This window comes from Malania oleifera, chromosome 6 (assembly GCF_029873635.1).
Source record: "Malania oleifera isolate guangnan ecotype guangnan chromosome 6, ASM2987363v1, whole genome shotgun sequence".
Lineage (NCBI taxonomy): Eukaryota > Viridiplantae > Streptophyta > Magnoliopsida > Santalales > Ximeniaceae > Malania > Malania oleifera.
The window spans coordinates 47,290,203-47,309,216 of NC_080422.1; positions in this window are offsets into that span (position 1 = coordinate 47,290,203).

The window sequence follows — 19,014 nt, forward strand, 5'->3', positions numbered from 1 at the left end:
GCATAATGCTGAATCTTAACAAGTATATAACATGCCTTACCGTAAATCAACCTGTAGGGAGTCTTCCCTGAATTTTTCTTGAATGTAGTCTGGTAGGCCTAGAGTGCATCAACCAATTTCTTGAACCAGGCTTTTTTGATTAGGACAACCTATCTTCTCAAGTATGATCTTAACTTCTGCAAAGAACTGACGCTTATCCTGTGTTATCCCATGTTTTGGCATTCGATCGGTGGCAAGGTAGTTCACTATATCATCAAACCAAGGGCTGCATGACATGTCGGTAGTAGGATAGATGATGTATAAGATCCTCAGAACTTCTTTATTTATCATAGCTGTCATGGTTAGGTTCGGTCACCATCGCGCATCATAGACTAGTATTGCATCTATCTCTGTGGACTGCCCCTTTGATTCTAGTAATGCTCTATTCAAAGGAACTTTTTCATCAAATAGCCCAGGTAGCTTAGGAGATTCATTCTCAAATGCACCATCAGAACAAAATGTTGAAAAAAGCTCTAACATATCCAAGTCATCTACCACATCTAATGCGTGTACCTCTGAATCATCACACGCAGTCGACGTCTTATTAAACACATTCATCTCCAATGTCATGTTTCCGAATGTGAGCTTAAGTACTCTGCTTCAACAGTTAATCAAGACATTTGAAGTAGCAAGGAATGGTCGCCCAAGAATAATAGGTGTCTGGCAGATGTTGGAGACAGGCTGCTGAATATCCAAAACCACAAAGTGCACTGGATAATAAAATTTATCAACTTGTACTAACACATCTTCAACAACACCTCGTGGAGCTTTTAGTGATCTATTTGCCAACTGTAGCATTATAGGTGTTTTATTTAGCTCACCTAAACCTAATTGCTCGTATATTGAAAATGGGAGCAAGTTCACACTACTCCCCCAATCAAGTAAGGCTCTCCCGATACGAGATTCACCAATCATGATAGAAATAGTAGGAGAACCAGGGTCTCTGAGTTTCTGAGGAGTCTGACTCAATATCAACACATTAACTTGCTCAGTCAAGAAAGCTTTCTTCTTTACGTTCAATTTCCTTTTCACTGTGCATAGATCATTCAGAAAGTTTGCGTACGCAGGAACTTGCTGTATGGCATCCAAAAGTGGAATGTTGATCTTCACCTGTTTGAATATTTCTTGAATCTCAGTATGATACTTATTGTTCTGACCTAATGTCAATCTCTAAGGGTAGGGTACCACAGGTTGATACTCCTTAACAGTCTCATCCTCCTTATTATCTGACTTCTTTGAACTTGAGCTTGTTTCATCTGATTTTTCTTTTCCCTTATCTGTCTCAGCTGTCACTTCAGGTGTTGGAGCAACTATTTTTCGATCAGTGAGCATTTCAGGATGGGGAACTTCTTTTTCGCTCTTCAAGGTAATAACTGCCTTCACCGTTTCAATAGAATCCCCTAAAAAATTATGCACTGGTTGCTGTTGTTGTCGATATACCTGGGGATTAGGCTAAGGCTGTGCAGGAAATTTTCCTTTTTCTAAGGTATTCAACTGTGTGCTCATCTTATTCATGGTGTCTCTCATATCACTGATGGCTTGATTATTCTGATTGTTGGTCATGGCGTGAATTTGCATGAATTGCTAAAACATGTTTGCCATCTGTGTCATGCTATCATCAGAAGATTTCTTTGATGGGATAGGAACTAAATTTGGTTGAAATCCCAAAGGTGCGTAGCTCTAAGAAATCTGTTGCGATTGATACTATTGTTGAGGAGCTGCAACTGAGTGATATAGCAGCTGCAAACGTGGTGCATAAGATTGAGAAAATTGCCGAAACTATGAGGAAGATGGATTAGACTGATCGTTCCTCCCTGATAAGTTTGGGTGATTCCTCCATCCCGAATTATAAGTGTTTGAGAATGGCCGATTTTGATATTTGTTGACCCAATTTGCTAACTGCATCTGACCAGATCCACTCTCCTGCAATCCTGGTAGAAACGGACAATCCTCCACCGATTTCACAGCTTTCACTTTCTATGACTCCATAACCTTAATTTTTTTAGACAACACAGCAACAAGAGCCTGTAGACTAATTTCCTTTTTGACCTCGTATCTACCGCCACCACTGATCGCTCTGAGAGATTGTGCTGCTATTGGTGCCCGTTCATGTCCTGTGTTCCATTGTTGGGCACTCTCAGGTAGATAATCAAAGAATGATAGAGCCTCATCCGGTTCCTTACTGAAGAACTCCCTGCTACGCATAGTTTAGACAAACTGTTTACATTCAAGGGTTAAAGCAGTAAAAAAATAATTCACTAACCTCCAAGATTTGAATTCGTGATGTGGACACATATTCATCAGGTCCTTGAATCTCTCCCAGCACGCTTGGAATGTCTCGTCACCTTTCTGCATAAACTGACTCATATGCTCCTGTAGGTACCGAGTTCTCTAAAAAGGAAAGAACTTATGTAAGAACTCACACTGTATTTCAGCCCAGCTAGTAATAGAGTTAGGTCGCAAAGAATTAAAATAAATTTTTGCCTTATCTTTCAAAGAAAAAAGAAACAGACGAAGTTTGATATACTCATCAGTTCCAGCCCTATTAATGAAAGTGGTGCAGACCAACTCAAAATCTATCAAATGTTGGTATGGACTCTCAGTACTCATCCCATGAAACTGGGGTATCACAGATAACATGCCATACTTAATTGTGAAGTTCAGTGCATCTTGTGGTAACACAATGTAGGAAGGTGTAGATATGCGTGTAGGCTGCAGAAAATCCTAAAGTGTACGTGGTGCAGGTGTAGCCATGACTTCCTCAAAGAATTGTTCAAACAGATTACTCAAATCAATTTCAGAATCACTCGTAAAAGTAATAGGAGAACAGTCAGATTATGTGCTCTGTGTGTCAATACTGGTGTTAAGTGAAATTTTATACAGTTTATTCAAAATGTCTCGGACCCAAGGTATCAAACATCAATGCAAATAGTAGAAATTCACCAACACATCAGCAAACAAGCATGATCAATTTTTTTCAAATTTTTTAATTTTTTTTAATTAAAAATAAAAAATAATTGAAAAAACATACATTTTGAAATTAAAGCTGGCACTCCTCGACAATGGCGTCAAAAACTTGACTCACTCGAAAAATGAGCAACTCAGAAACTATACAAAGTATAAGAGTTTTGTCGTGTAATATTTAGCCTAAATGCCAGATCGTCTCCTCAGGGAATGCAGTTTAATCTCAAATTTTACATAATTCAAATCAAAAAATAAGAAACAAAAGGGTACTGAACACAATTCAGATTCGAGTTTTCTTGTCTGTTTGAGATTTCCTTTAACGAATTAAAATAATGTGCAATTTAAATTTTAAATCCTAACACGCACTAAATTCACACTAAGAAACGGAAATCCTACGTTAATAGCCGAACAAGAATTAAAACACGCATTGAACTTCGGAAAGAGATTAAAAATGATAACTTTAAGCACAAACTTAAGCATTCAATTGAAAACTAAATCGAACACAAACTCAACCAAAAACTAAATTTTTAACGCAATCAAGAACTTAACCAAAATTAAAACTTTAATGATTAAACAATAAACTAAACACGATAAAAATTTGGACTCTAATCAAACTGAAATTAAAATAATTAAAACCCAACAAAAATTAAATTCTAAGTAAGACAACGATTTTAAATCCTAAAGAAATTATTTTTTTTTCTTTTTTTTAATTTTAAGAGATTAAACGGAACCTTAACGATGAAAAATAGCCCAACCAAAATTAATTCTAATAATGACATTAAAAAAACATAAATTGCATCTAATAATAATAACCCAAAAGAAATTTAAAGTTCAAAACTTTAATTAAAATTCAACTCCAAATTAACAGTAATTAATCAAATATTTAAATGCAAGAAAGAAATAAAGAAAAAAACTAGAGAACAAAAGAAGAAGGAGAGAGAGAGAGAGAAGAAAGAAAATAAAAGGAAAAAGGGGGGAAAATAAGAAAGGAAAAAGAAATTGTAAACGGATAACAAATAGGTGCTCATCAATGAGAGATCTTCAGAAACTTGTTGTCGAGTTTGTATGTCTCGTCAACAAGGATTAACCGAGAGGGTTTAGACTGTTCTGAAACTCGTCAACGAGCTCATGGCCTTGTCGAAAAGTGTTATTCAGTGGTTTGTCGACGAGTCCTATCTTCTCGTCGACGAATCCACGTGGCAGCCACGTCTATAAATTAAACCAGGGTTGCTTCCACGCGAAGGAATTCATTTTCCTTCGATTTTCTCTCTCTAAAGTCATCTTTTCTCCCTTATCTCTAAGAATACGACCCAGATTCAACCTAAATCGATGATCGGAAGTCACTACGGTGTTCTAGGGAGGATTCTCTACACATCTAGCGGATGAATTTCTTAAACTAGGCTTTTCAGGAAACGCTCCTAAGTTGAGGTAAGGGTCTAGATTCTCAGTTTTGGATTTTTAAAAGTTTATTTAAGGTTTATAAGTTAAGAAAATGCAGAAATAATAGCTTATTTGGGGTTTATTTAATTAAACTAGGGTTTCTGAACGAAGGACCTGGTGAGCATCACAGGCATCGGTTTGGGATACCTGTTGGTGTAATTCGAGGATTCAGGTTAGGGGGAAATTTATATATTAAATCAAGTTTTTATGTATTAAATAGAAATGGATTATGTTATATGTATGTATATATGTTTCATAAGGGTACAAAATGTCAACCATGTAAATTATATTTTCTGAGCTTAGGGTTGCCTAATTAGCTACTATATGTGAAAATGAATTGATGAAAGTGAAAAGTATTTCAGGATAATTATGTAAGAAATGAAGGTCTATTTTCAATAAATAAATGTTAAATGTTGGTTGGCTTATTTTACAGGCAATGTATGAACTTTTCTGCTAAAATGTGTGTCATGAGTGGATAGTAATGTTGTTTGAACATATGTTATATGTATGAGATGCAGGCTATGTAAGATATGCACTGTTAATGAAATGTTATAAGGACCATGTTTCTTGTGTTTGATAATGCAACCATGTATGCAATGATAGCTAAAAGGAGCTGTAGACTAATTGATGACAGTTAAAAGGAGCTATGTTAACAGATTCTAGCCCATATCTATGTAGACTAACTGATGTACAACCCAAAGGAGTTGTAATGTGATTGAATGAAATGAAAAGGAAATCTGAATGAAATGGATAAAAGATGAAAGGTTACGTAAAGTGAATGTTATGAAATGCTAAAGATATGAACATGAATAGATATAGATGGTTGAATAACAACAGATAGAATAACGTATTATGGTATTATCAAGTATTAATGTTAGTAGAACATGTTACCTTAGGGCGGGGCAAACTCTTCGCCTAAGAGCTTGTTGAGAAAGGCGAGTGCACTAGTAGTATCAGATGTAGCAGTAGGTTGCATAATGCACTAGAGTAGAGGGAAACTATTTGTATGGGCGAGTAGATTTCCCTATTCTTGGGGGCCTTCGCTGGCAAACTTTTGTTTGAATTGTGCGAGTATGAGATTACTCTAACACTTGAGGGCTTACTGAGTAAGGTGAGTGCTCTGGTATGCTTCAGTTGTGACCTTTGGGTTGCCTAATGTATTAGAGCAGAGGGGTGCTACTTGTATGAGCAAGTAATCACCCTTATCCTTGGGTAGTCTTGTGGGTAAATACTTTACATGTGTTTGAATATGACCAGGAACTGTTTTTAAGAATTTATGTTAATGGTTTGCAAATGATATTAAAATATTGATTAAAATCTCATGTGGAGCACATGCTGTTTTAATATATATTGTTTCTTCCCCTTAATGAGATGTGTCTCACCCGATTACGAATTTATCTTTTCAGGACCACCACGTAAATGAGCTTAGAGAAGCTCGAGGTTGATAGCATTTTTGGGGTTCTAGATAGAGAAAAGGGTATAAACATTTTGATGATATTTCTTAGGGATGTATATAAGTTATATTTTAAGTTTTATATTTTAAGTTTTTTGGATTTTATAGATGGTTGTGGGACATACTGGTGTTTGTGAATATTGAATATTTTTAGAGATATATATATATGAGAATACAAGTGATGAATGGTTATTATGGATTATGGATAGAAATAGTAAACTCTGATATTTATTTTTATGATTGAGGATCATAGTTATGTTTTTCGCTGCGTACATGATATTTATTTATGGATTATCAGTATTTCAAGAATAACACACTGGACCGGGTATAAGGGTTCAGGGCGTTACAACAGTCTCGGGTTGCTGGGTTGGTAGCAACACAGGAGGAAGGGAGAAAATGGGGCAAGCAAGAGAAAAGGGGGAGAGAAGGGACTCGGGTTACTGGAGCTATGCGTGGCCGAGAGAGGAGATAGGGAAAGAGAAAGGATAAAGAGGGAAGGGGAGCCAAGAGAGGAGAGGGAAGAGAAGGGAAGGAGAGGGAGAGTAAGGGGAAGAGGGGAAAGGAGAAAGAGGCAAGGAGAGAAGAGGGGCTCGGAAGAAGGGAGAAAGGAGAGAAAGGGGAGGAAAGAGCAGGGGCTGGGGTGTTGGTTATGAAGAGAAAAGAAAAAAAAATTCCTTTGAAGCCCTACCCAACACCAATTTGGAGAGGACACGGCTGCATGGTCGAGTCAAATCAATTAAAAAATATATTTTATATGTTTTTTCTTTCTCGTTTTTTCCTTTTCTTGTTCCTCCATTTTTCTTCTTTTATTTCTCAACGAACAAGGGAAATTTTGATCATTCTAGAGCCCGTATCTCTCAAAACTTAAAACACAAAAGTCATAGGGTACTTTTTCAGTGTTCTCCAAAATTTCAAACTGTCTCGATCGGAGCTCAGACGAGAAAATTACGCGCAAATTATAAAGCGGTGCCGGTTTTAACTTCCAATAATTTCCCTGCGATAAAAAATACCAAAGATCCATAAATTACTCAATAAAATCCAAATATTATGAATATGACACAGTGTTAAAATATTGAGAGTAATTAGGTATTTAATTAAAAATATACGCTTCAATGCATGAATTAAAACACCTAATTACGCAATTTAAGCACGTAATCAATCCTAGAGTCTTTCTAAAGTCTTTGAGCTTATCAGTTCCTACATGCATGATGCACATCAATTATTACAAACCATTCCTACTTTGCTATTACAGAACCAAATTAAACATATTATAAATTACAATAATTGACTATTCTGGTTCTTCTTTTTCTTCAAGCCATTGTGTGCTGCCATATGATTTTACCAATTTGATCCTGCACACAAACTTGACAAACATTAAATACCTTGTATTTGTCATTATAAAAAATGAGATAAGACTAAAAAAGTCAACAACTTATACTAATATTAATTGTGAGAATTCATTTAGAGATTAAACAGTATAAGACTATTTTCATCCTAAAACGAGTTTTACCGGATATATGCTAAGCAATTTGTGTTTCACCAGTAAAACTATTCCTAAATCACACATGCACCAGAAATTTAGCATTAAGTCATGTGCAAGGTGTTCATGTGTACCAAGAACAATGCATATAAAAGATGATTTAATGAAGACAGGATATGATGTTCATGGTACCAAAAATTTCGGACTCAAAATGTAGAAACAATAATAATGTGGGTCCATGGGCAGGTGACTTTTAATCCTTTTCTCAAGGATAGGGCTTAAACTCCCCAATATGATCTCAGGCACACATAAGTGTGTTTACGCTCAAGGATGAATTTCATTCAAGCACATTCATCACATGTTCATCCTTCTTAATATTACTTAGCATGCAAGAGATTTTAGGCATTAAACTCTTACGAATTTATCCTCGGATTGAGGCTTAAGCTCCCCTGTGTATTTGCATGCACGCTTGCTTGAATTAAGTTTAAGGATGATTTTCATTTAAATGCATTCCTCATAGGTTCATCCTTTCAAAGAATTTTAGCATGCAGCAAATGATTGTCATTTAGCACATATGCATGACAAATTGCATTTCAATTTTAAAACATGATAGCCAAATAAGGCTATACTCAAAGGTAATGCAATAGGGGTTCAATATAAGAATAACACAACTCAAAGTACACAATGAGTGTGTGTGATGAACACTCCCCCTAAGTCATGCAATTGCTCATAGTTACATGGACTTAAATATTATAACATGATGATTGACCATTTGGATCCTTCATGAACTTCACATCTGAAGGTTTGGACCGAATGGTATCCATGAACTTAGTTTCTCCTAGGTCTGTAAAATGTGTACATGTTTTCAGTTCAGTGCAAACAAATAGGATTTAACATGTACTAATCTATTTAATTAACTAGCATCCTAGGAAATAAACATGAAGACTGCACATGTTTTTCAGTTTAGCGTATACCATTTAAAATTTAACATGCACCAGCAGACGGTTCAGCATGCACGTATAACTAAGGATGAAAATTGATATTCTTTTATGATTCACTCATCCTTTCAAAAATATCGTAGCATGCATAAACTTATTATCATCTTAGTGCATGTTTTATAATCTTTAATTATGAAAAGTCTACCAAAATTTCGGCAGCATGTCATCTATGAATAGGACATTTCCCAAAAACTGATGCACTAAACCTGATAGATTCAAGCAAGCAATATATAATAATTCAGTTTGAGCATGCGAGAACCTATAATCCCTACTAGCATGCAATTCGCATCACTATATCAGCCATGCAGGAGACATTCAGTACAGGCATGCATTCCAGTAAATTCATCAGTATAGACTATCCATTAAATAATATAATCATTTTGCAAACAATGGATAGTTGCATTCAGCTCAAACAACATATCAAGCTAAAATTTCAGTCATCCATAATAAGATATAAACATTAGGCAAAGATGGATATTTAGCATTCAACGCAAACAAATCATCCAATAAAAATATCATAATAAAACATTTCCAAAATTTAGCATATTGCAATAAAGAGCTTATTAGATGAGATTTTAAATTTTCTGCTCCCCCTTAGTTAGGTAGCCAAAAAGTTTTATATTCAATCAATAGTATTTGGCATAACCAACATTTTCTAATATGGGGATGAGCATATGAATTCCTTAAATTTAATTTATCATTTGAAAAAGATTTATCATTTAAGCTCAATGATGGTAAAAGATCAATTTCCTAAAGCTTATTACAATGTGATGGACAAAATAGTATGCTATATTTAAAATATTTGTACTATAGCACATATAGCATCATTTCACAAATTTAAAACCATTGTCCATTTGAAGGGGATTTTCAACCAAAATCATTCTACAGCCAATATTGTTATATAATAGCCAATCATAATGATATTTATTTATATTAAGCATAGATTGAACATAACATTTTATTTTTCATATTGGCTTGTCTTCCTATGGTTCTTAGGATTATAATAGTGTATACAAAAATTTAGAATTTTCATCACACACACTATTTAAGCATTTAAAGCAATATATACCTCTTTTTAAAAAAAAAAATTATCCTAATATCTTAAGAGTATTAACAAGGATCTATTTTGACCATCTCATAAGATAGCATGTGTAACGACCTGCTTAACTCACCATGTAATTAATCATATATATATAGTCAACCCGAACCCGTGGGTAACGGGGACGCACCTGTCATACAAAGCGGAAACCTAAGCAGTAGTAAATAAAAATTACATTCTCTAAACCATAAGGTACATAATATAAGAGTTAACTACAATCCACAATAATACTATGTTTATATATAGTCTCCAAAACCTTCAAATATATATATATATATATCTAGGATCCTATAGCAAAATCTCCTGATCCTAGTAAAATAAAACTTACCCTCCTAACGAGGTAGCACAACTAACTCAACGGCGGCTTCGATCCGCCAGTCTTTCTAGGTTTCCTGAAAATTATTTAAGTTGGGGGTGAGACATCTCTCAGTAAGGGAAAATAAACTAAATATAGCTATGTGACATGAATATTTAATGCTATAGTAGATATACAGTACATTTCACATACTAGAAAACATGAGTCATAACATAACTGAGTAAACATACACTTTCATAATTCTAATAAATCATATTGTTCATGAATGGTTTGATATAATTTAATAATACTGAAATTTACCCAGGATGTATAGCTAGCAAATGTCATGTATTACCCCCCATGACAGGTTGTGCAGCCCGAAGGTGAGACCCGACAATGGTTGGCCGACCACTACCGAGTCAAAAATGTATGTAAGTACGATGGGCCCGCCACACCCTGGTCTGGACTGTTAGGTGGACGTCTACAACTCTATACTGAAAGTCACATCGACTATCCATCTCTCACGCCCTCTACTTCGAAGGGCGGTTAGCACAAGTCTGAACTGTAATAATCTGATCTGTATAGTTACAGTACTGTGCTCCTGTAACTGAACTGAATTATCATTCGGGTTCTGATAACATATAATACATGATAATATACTATTTAACGTAAATATATTGACAGTATTTTCTGTAATAACATAAATAAATATGGCCTTGCGCCGAGTACTTTCGTATCTGTGGCCTTGCGCTGAAATCATTCATAAATACGGCCTTGCACCAAAATCATACATAATACACGGCCTTGCGTTGGCTATCAATCATTGCCTTACGCCAAACCTTTCATACATATGGATCTGAATAAATATGTTATTTATCATGTATTATAAAATTTGTAATGTACTGCATTATTCCGTAATTTCTGAAAATTTCTGAAACATACTTTATCTATAACATTGCCTTAACATAATACTATTCACGTAAAATAATATTCATGCCACACAATGCTGAATAAAACCATACATTCCATTCTGAAATCATATTTTTTGGCATTTTATACTCAAAATATACATTTCAGTGTAATAGTAATATTTTCCCAAATTTGCATTTTCTCAATAATACTCAAATATAATACATGCTTTCTGAACATAAATCTGCGGATAATTTAATAACAAATTTTCATGGAAATTGATTGCTTTAATTTATTCCCTTACCTAATAATCAAAAAGCCCCTATATACTTTTTATCCTACACCCGCAGGGTTCCCCATTCAACATCCTGAAAACGACATCTCCCAAAACCAAACTTTAGTATTTTTCTATGTACAACATTTCCTATAACTATGGAAAAGTCAAATTCCAAATAAAAAGTCTTACCTTGAATCTGGGATGAATTCCAAGGTAGCCCCACTGACGATCCACTCCAGCAGATTTGAAGAGAACTTCCCTAGGAGCGTCGTGGTGGCTTCAGATCGTCGAACGGACGAGAATCTGACCTGAAATCTTAGAGAGAAGGGAGGAGGGATGAATGGAGGAGAGAGAGGGGGGTTTGTGCGTCAAAATTTCAGTAAAAAATGAAGTTTAGGCTATTTATACACTAGCCTTCGTTGATGAGCCACGTCACTTCGTCGACAAGGTCAAGAAGGAAATTCATTGACGAATTCTCACCCCTCGTCGACGAAATTCAGAATTGCCAAAATATCCTCTCGGTATCTTCTCGTCGACGAGCCCCTCATGTGCTCTTGTCGACAAATCTCCCGTGTTTGTCGACGAAGTCCTGTTTAAATATAAAAGTACAATTCCTTTTTCTCCCTTCTTTCATTATTTAAATACCATAATTCTATGGGTCACTACAACATGCAATCATAATTAAATTCAAATTATTCATTAAAAAACGTAATACAAAACAAACAATATGAATCATTGCATGAAATTTTCAATAAAGTAGATGGAGAATTGATATACCTTTTTGATTTACTTCCTCTTAGTCATTTAAGCTCATAGTGGCTTACATCTCTCTCTTGATTTTACTATATTTTTCAGATATTCCCAAAAACCTTAACACTACAACAAGACATGAACTTTTCAAGAACATTAGTAGCTAAGGCAAAGTAAAAATATGCAAAGCACACAAATGATATGCATTAAAACACATGTCATACAAATTCATTTTTTTTTTTCAAATTTTGGTAAACATGCCTTTTGAAATAATTTTCAATGGGATATGATAAGCTTTGACAAACACTTTCCAAATCCTCCAATCATTTGATTTTACAAAAGCATTTTCAAATTTTAGATGGTAAAATCTTTTCAAAAAAAGCAGTGGTGGATTTGCAAAGGATTAACCCTCAAAACAAGGATACATCGAAAAATGAGTCATTACGATCTTTAGCATATGCGGTTAACCTTTTTGCAATGAGACCTTGATACCAATTGTTGGAATTGGTGTGATCCCAAGAGGGGGGTGAACTAGAATTTTAAAATATTTTGGCCAAAGTAAACATTTGCCGATTCATCACAGATCATATCCCATTTGATATTACAACGTGTATGTAAAATGATTAAGTTATGAGTGTGAACATACAAGTGTGCAGTAAATCTCATTTAAATTAAATGTGTGCATGCAAATAATTGTAACCGTGAATAAACAAACTTACACATACAGAAATTTAAGTGCGGAAATGTAAATGAGATAGAAAGAGAGTGACACACAGATTTGTTATCGAGGTTCGGCCAAACCAGCCTATGTCCCCGCCTTAGGCATACCACCCAAGGATTCCACTAACCCTACTCACTTACAAGTGGAGTAAAAACCATTTACAATGTCTTTTCGGGGCGGTCATTCCCCAGCTCACTTACCGGGTGGAGCCAACACCTTGCACATTTTTCCGGGAGGGCGCATCTCCTAGTTCTCCTAACCGGGTTTGAACCAATCCGGTGCTCTCCTAACCAAGTCTGAGCAAGTCCGAGACTATTCATAGGGCTAGTCTCCTTCTTCCGACCATACGTCGGGAATACACCAAATATTCAATAAAATTTGCGTACAAAGACAATGCTTCTACACTAAGCAGATAATGTACAATAGTATAGCTCAATACATGCACTCTAATATGATATGAGTTATGCTCAGTAGAGAAGGGTGTTTTTCAAAGCAAATATTCCAATCTTTGAAGAAAGATATATATGATAAAATGTTTCAGAGATTTGAACCCTTAATAAAATATTCTCCTAAAAATATTTTTCAAATACGAACCGGAGAACCTAGGGTTTTTGGTCTTAATGATATTTTTGCAAAAGCTAAAATGTGTGATCTTTGATATTGCGGGAAATACGCAATACATGCTTCAAAGATCAAAATAAAATAAATATTTCTCCAACAAAGATTAGCAATAAAAAGTGTTTTGAGAAATTAGGATTTATGCTCAAAAATTGTTTTAATAAACGTAATCAAAATGAATGCCCAAACAAAATACTCTCTTAAAAAATGTTTCAAGGAGAAAATCAAAGAGAGTTTGGAGAGTGTAAACATTTACCCCAAAAATGATTTTATAATAAAAATATGAATGGGGGAACTTTGATTAAGAAAATAATTTTTAGAGAAAATTTGGTTAATCAAAGTTGCTAAATAAACAAATGAAAGGGCTATTTATAGTTTTTCTAAAAAAATATGACTCTTGGGGACACGCTTGGTATTTTATAAATTATTTAATTAAAAGTTAATTACATTTAAGCCATTAAAAAATTCAGAACCTGAGAGGTTTGGTCGATCATATTCAAGGTTCGGTCGACCACTTTAATGAGTTCAGTCGATCGTGGCCATTTTAACCTGTTGTAGCGCCCTGACCCACCACGTGGCCTAGAGTTCTAGTAAAACATACATACATACATACATATATACATACATACATAAATATATATATATCTCTGATACCACCTATAGAATATATAAATGCAACCCGCCCTAACTAGGGAATCCCGAGTGCACCTGCCATTACTAAAATTAAACCATACAGCGAAAGATTTCTAAAACATCCAAACAATTTACCAGAGTTCTATCCGTTCCCAAATACATACATACCACTAAATGTCTACATATTACAATCCCAAAATAACAAAATAAGATATCTGGTATCTCACCAGTTTTGATAACCACTCCACGAAGTCTAATCCTAGCCCCGAGGTAAGCTAGGTACGGTTCCCTAAAAGACCTGAAAAATAATTTGTATAATGGGGTGAGACATTTCTCAGCAAGAAGAATTATATTAATATCAGTGTGTGGCTAGCATGAGTTCTCTGTTATGCGTCCCGAAGGCTAGACTCAACATATGGTCAGCTAACCATAGCTGAGTCAGTAAAATAGTAAGTACGATTATGCCTACCTGTGGTCATCCGAAACTGTATCAAATGGGGCCCCCGACACTTTCCTCAGGGGAGTATTGTGTCCAGGTCACCAATCGTCTATCCATCATCACACTATCTGTAGAGACCCATAGAATTATGATAATTAAATAATAAAGGAAAGGAGAAAGTAAGGAGAATTCTAAGAAGGTCAGCAGGAGCGTTCATCGATGAACAACCTTCTTGGGATCGTTGACATGGACACGTGTCTCGTTGATGAGAAGAAACCGAGAGGATGATTTTTAGAACCTGAATTTCATCGACGAGGAGTAGGGGTTCGTCGACGAAACTCCTTCTTGGACTTGTTGACAAGGTGATGTGGCTCGTCGACGAGGCCACATGTCAAGACACCTATAAATACATAGGAAACAGGTTTCAGTGAAGGAAAATTTTCTTTCCCTCACTTTCTTTCTCTAAAAATGGGGTTCTCTCACTTCTCTCTAAGTTTTCGGCCCTGTCTCTCCCCAGTTCGACGATCAAAAGCTACAACAGTGATCCTGGGGAGATTCTTTACAATATAGCCAGAGTGAAATATCGATTTGAGAAGTTTGAGAACCATTCCAAAACCAGGTTGAGTGGATTATTTGAGTATTTTTAGTATTACCCAGTTCATTTGAGGTCAAATTTAGTATTATATGCGAATATACTGGTATGAATTAAAATTTGGGGTACTATATTTTCAGGAATAGGGTGTTTTGGAACTCTACATATATGGGTTAGAGATCCCAGTGAACATTTCCAAGAGCTCAAGTAAATTATAAATTAAAAAAATTATGAGTATGTAGGTTCGGGGTAATATAGTTGATTTACTGGAAATATGTATATGAGTGTTGTTTCAGGATTTTGAGAAATAGTACGCCGTAAGTGCGAGGTTTAAGTTGGAGGCGAGCCTCCCAGCTAGTTAGGTAAGGGAAATATGCTATATTAGGAATTTTAGCAAGGTTACCAGAAAATTTTGTAAGCTTATTATCCAGTTTTTCCAGAATATGAGTTTTATTATTTGTGTGGCCTGAGTGGATATTTGCTTGATATAGAAATTATGTGATTTTCCGGAATATCATGATTTATTGTATATGCTTATATAGACAGATATTTACAAGACAGATATTTATTAGACAAGTATTACAAATATTTTTCATACCAATATTTTACAATAATTAAGGAATGCCATGTTTTATAAAACCATAACACTCAGACTTTACATATTATATAGTTAGATATTACAGTCAGACATAAAGTTATTTTATTCAGATATTACAGCATTTACAGATCAGATCTATAATGTTATGGTTATTTTGGAAACATGATGAGAATAGTAGAGTAATTATAGTAATAGTATATACAGTATCAGATCCCTGATGAATTATTTCGGACAGATTCAGTCAGCAGAGAACGGTACCGTTGCTATTCTCAGATTAGAGTGTAACCACATATCTTAGATAGTATGTGGATTCTGTCAACCGTGCTCAGAGAGTTTGCAGTCTCCCCAGAATTCTGGGTTGAGGGGGCTAGTCTGACGAGGTAGTTTTCTAGTTTCGTGCTTAGGAGAGGACGCAGTTTGACCGGACTGAGGATTGGTAGAGTACAGTTGACTTACCTGGTAGGTCAACCAGAGTTAAGTCCAGCCTACGGGCCACACAACCCTGTCATGAGGGGTTAAATCATGACACACAGTTTTCCAGGGAAAAATCTCAGTTATGTATATGTATACAGATTTATAAAATTTTAGCAAATATGATATGATATTACAAGTATGAAAAGTAGAAAACTCAGGTCATACAGATATGTTTTAAACTACGATAAATGTAAGTTATACTTTATACTGATTTGCCAGCTTATATAGTTTCAGATATTGTTATTATAGTATTTATGCAACTTGGTTGTCACACACTAGTAATAGCATATTTCCACTTACTGAGCGTCGTCTCATCCCAACAATCTAACATTTTTCAGGTGAACCAATTAGGCAAGCAGATTAGACTCGCAGATAGAAAGATCATTTGTTTTGCCCTACCTATAGGGTAAGTGTATTCAGAAGATTATGTTTTGAGAAACGGTATTGGGAGATGTGTAAATAAGTATATATAGTTTGGGAACATTGAATTCTGGTATTGTATATATATGGATGTATGAATTTATGTTTTCTGGTGCATAGGTGTGTCTATTTATATACAGGGATACCTCAGTGCCCATCCGAGGCATGGGATGTTATAGCAGGTCTAATAGGGGTATTAGAGTAATTTATATATTAAATGAAAAAAATGGTGAAATTTTTGGGTCGTTACACTATCATCCTAGCGTGATTGCACTCCCTGCCAACATATAGCTACAGTACCATGCTCAATATAACACATCTCATATCCACAGGGCTCTAGAATCATATATGGCAATTCAAATAACAAAACTATATTATATCTCATTTCATATAAAACCTGTCATTTAATAACTCTCGACCCCTGACCATTATATCAAATCTCGGGGCCCGACCATCATATCGAATCTCGGCCCCTGAGCTGTCATATCATACTGTGTATTATCAGTAAAAACATTCTCGTCATATATACCATTTACAAAATGTTCTCATGCCACACAATTTTTATCTAATAAATCATAAATAAAATAAACTAACGGGGAAAGACATAAGTTGCTGAAAATTGGGGTATGAGCATATTCAAGGTTTTATTTAACTCAAACTACGTATTTTATAGAAAATAGGAGATGTTCAATCCATTCATGTTAATTTCCCCAAAATCGTATAACAGTCGAAACCGCCCTTTTATATATCCGATTCGTTCAGAAAATCATATATTGCAATTTAATCGGTTCATATTTCAAAATTAACTGACATAATATAATCCCCTTACCTGGCTTACTGTGAACCCTAAATCCACGCCCTGTGACGTTTGAAGATCAAAACCCTAAAATTACATTTTTCCCAAATTAATCAACTCAACTCAAAAAATATTTCTCATTTTGCATTTCCTAGGTCCCATATACTCCAAATTAACAATAAAACCCTAAAATACCATACTTACCCTGGTTTTGGAGTGGTTCCTAGAAAGCCTAGTTCAAAAATCTGCTCCGCTAGACTTGTAAGAAATGCTCCTAGATCCTCGTGGTGACTTTCGATCGTCGATTCAGGAGACAAATGACAAGAAATTGAAGAGAGAAGGGGTGAGGGCGTGGGTTAGAGAGAGAGAGAGAGAGAGAGAGAGAGAGAGAGAGAGAGAGAAATTAAGTTTCTTAATGAAGAAGCAATTGAAAATCCATTTATAGATCGTTGACCCAGCACAATTCATCGACAAAATGGAGCCTTAATCGACGAACTGCAGAAGGACGTTCATTGACGAAAGAAAGGGTTCGTCGACGAAATGTATGCCTGAAATTCCTCTTGGTATTTCTTCGTCAATGACGCCTGAATTTCATCGACAAACTAAAGAAGGACATTCGTTGACGAAAGCATGAAATTCCTTAACAAACTGCTACTTGCCTTCTAAAATTTCCCCCTTTTCATTTTCTATATTTGTTTCCTTATTTTTCGAGTTTGGGTTTCCACACTCTCCCCCCCTTATAAAAATTCTATCCTCGAAATTTGCTAATTTATTTCCATTACATCCCCTGAATTATCACTGATCTGTTGATCCGATTCTAGGAAGAGCCGGCAGCCACCCACATAGCAGCCCCGTCCCAAATTTATTAAATACCCTCACTTATGGCAGAGGAATACCATGGTTACATATACTGTCTTGGGAGATTACAATTTCCATACCAAATTCTCCCAAAGACCCACCATAAACAAAATAGTAGACAATTGATAAAACTAAACAACCTACTACAAGAAACCTATATACAAAATTAATACCTACCTATCGTTCTACTTACCTGTTTAGTGTTGAGCCTCCCCAAATAGCTGTGGATACTTCTAAAGTATCTCCGTTTCTAATTCCCATGATGCTTCCTCCACTGCATGATTACGCCAAAGTACCTTTACAAGCGAAATCCTTTTTGTACGCAGCTCCTGCTCCTTATAGTCTAGAATCTGTACTAGTATCTCTTCATATGATAAAGTTTCCTTGAACTCCAAAGACTCGTAACTGATCACATGCGAAGGATCCAGAATATACTTCCTTAGCATAGACACGTGGAACACGTCGTGAATCCTAAACAGTGCTAGGGGTAATGCTATTTTGTACGCCACCGGACCAACTCTCTCCAGAATCTCAAATCGCTCGATGTATCTAGGGCTTAGTTTCCCCTTTTTCCCAAAGCTCATAACCCCTTTTATCAGAGCAATCCCAAAAAATATGGCATCACCTATCTCGAACTCCAGCTTTCTCCGGTGTGTATCCGCATAACTTTTCTGCCAACTTTGCGTTGTCTTTATTCTTTCCTTAATAAATTGGACCTTCTTAGAGGTTTATTGAACAAGCTCCGACCCTAAAATTTGATGCTCATTGACCTTGTCCCAATACAATAGAGATCGACACCTCAAACCATGCAATGCTCCATACGACATTAACTCGATACTGGCCTGATAACTCCCCCATACGGCACTAACTCGATACTGGCCTGATAACTGTTATTGTATCCGAACTCAACTAACGCAGATATTTAATCCAACTACCTTTCAAAATCCAGTACACACACCCGCAGCATATCTTCTAGAATCTGAATGGTCCTCTCTGACTGACCATCGGTCTGTGGGTGAAAAGCAGTATTGAAAGTGAGTTGAGATCCCAAAGCTTCCTATAGAATTTTCCAAAACTGGGAAGTAAACTGCGAGTCCTTATCTAAAACGATAGATGTAGGCACCCCGTGCAGTCTGACTATACCCTACACATAAAGCTTTA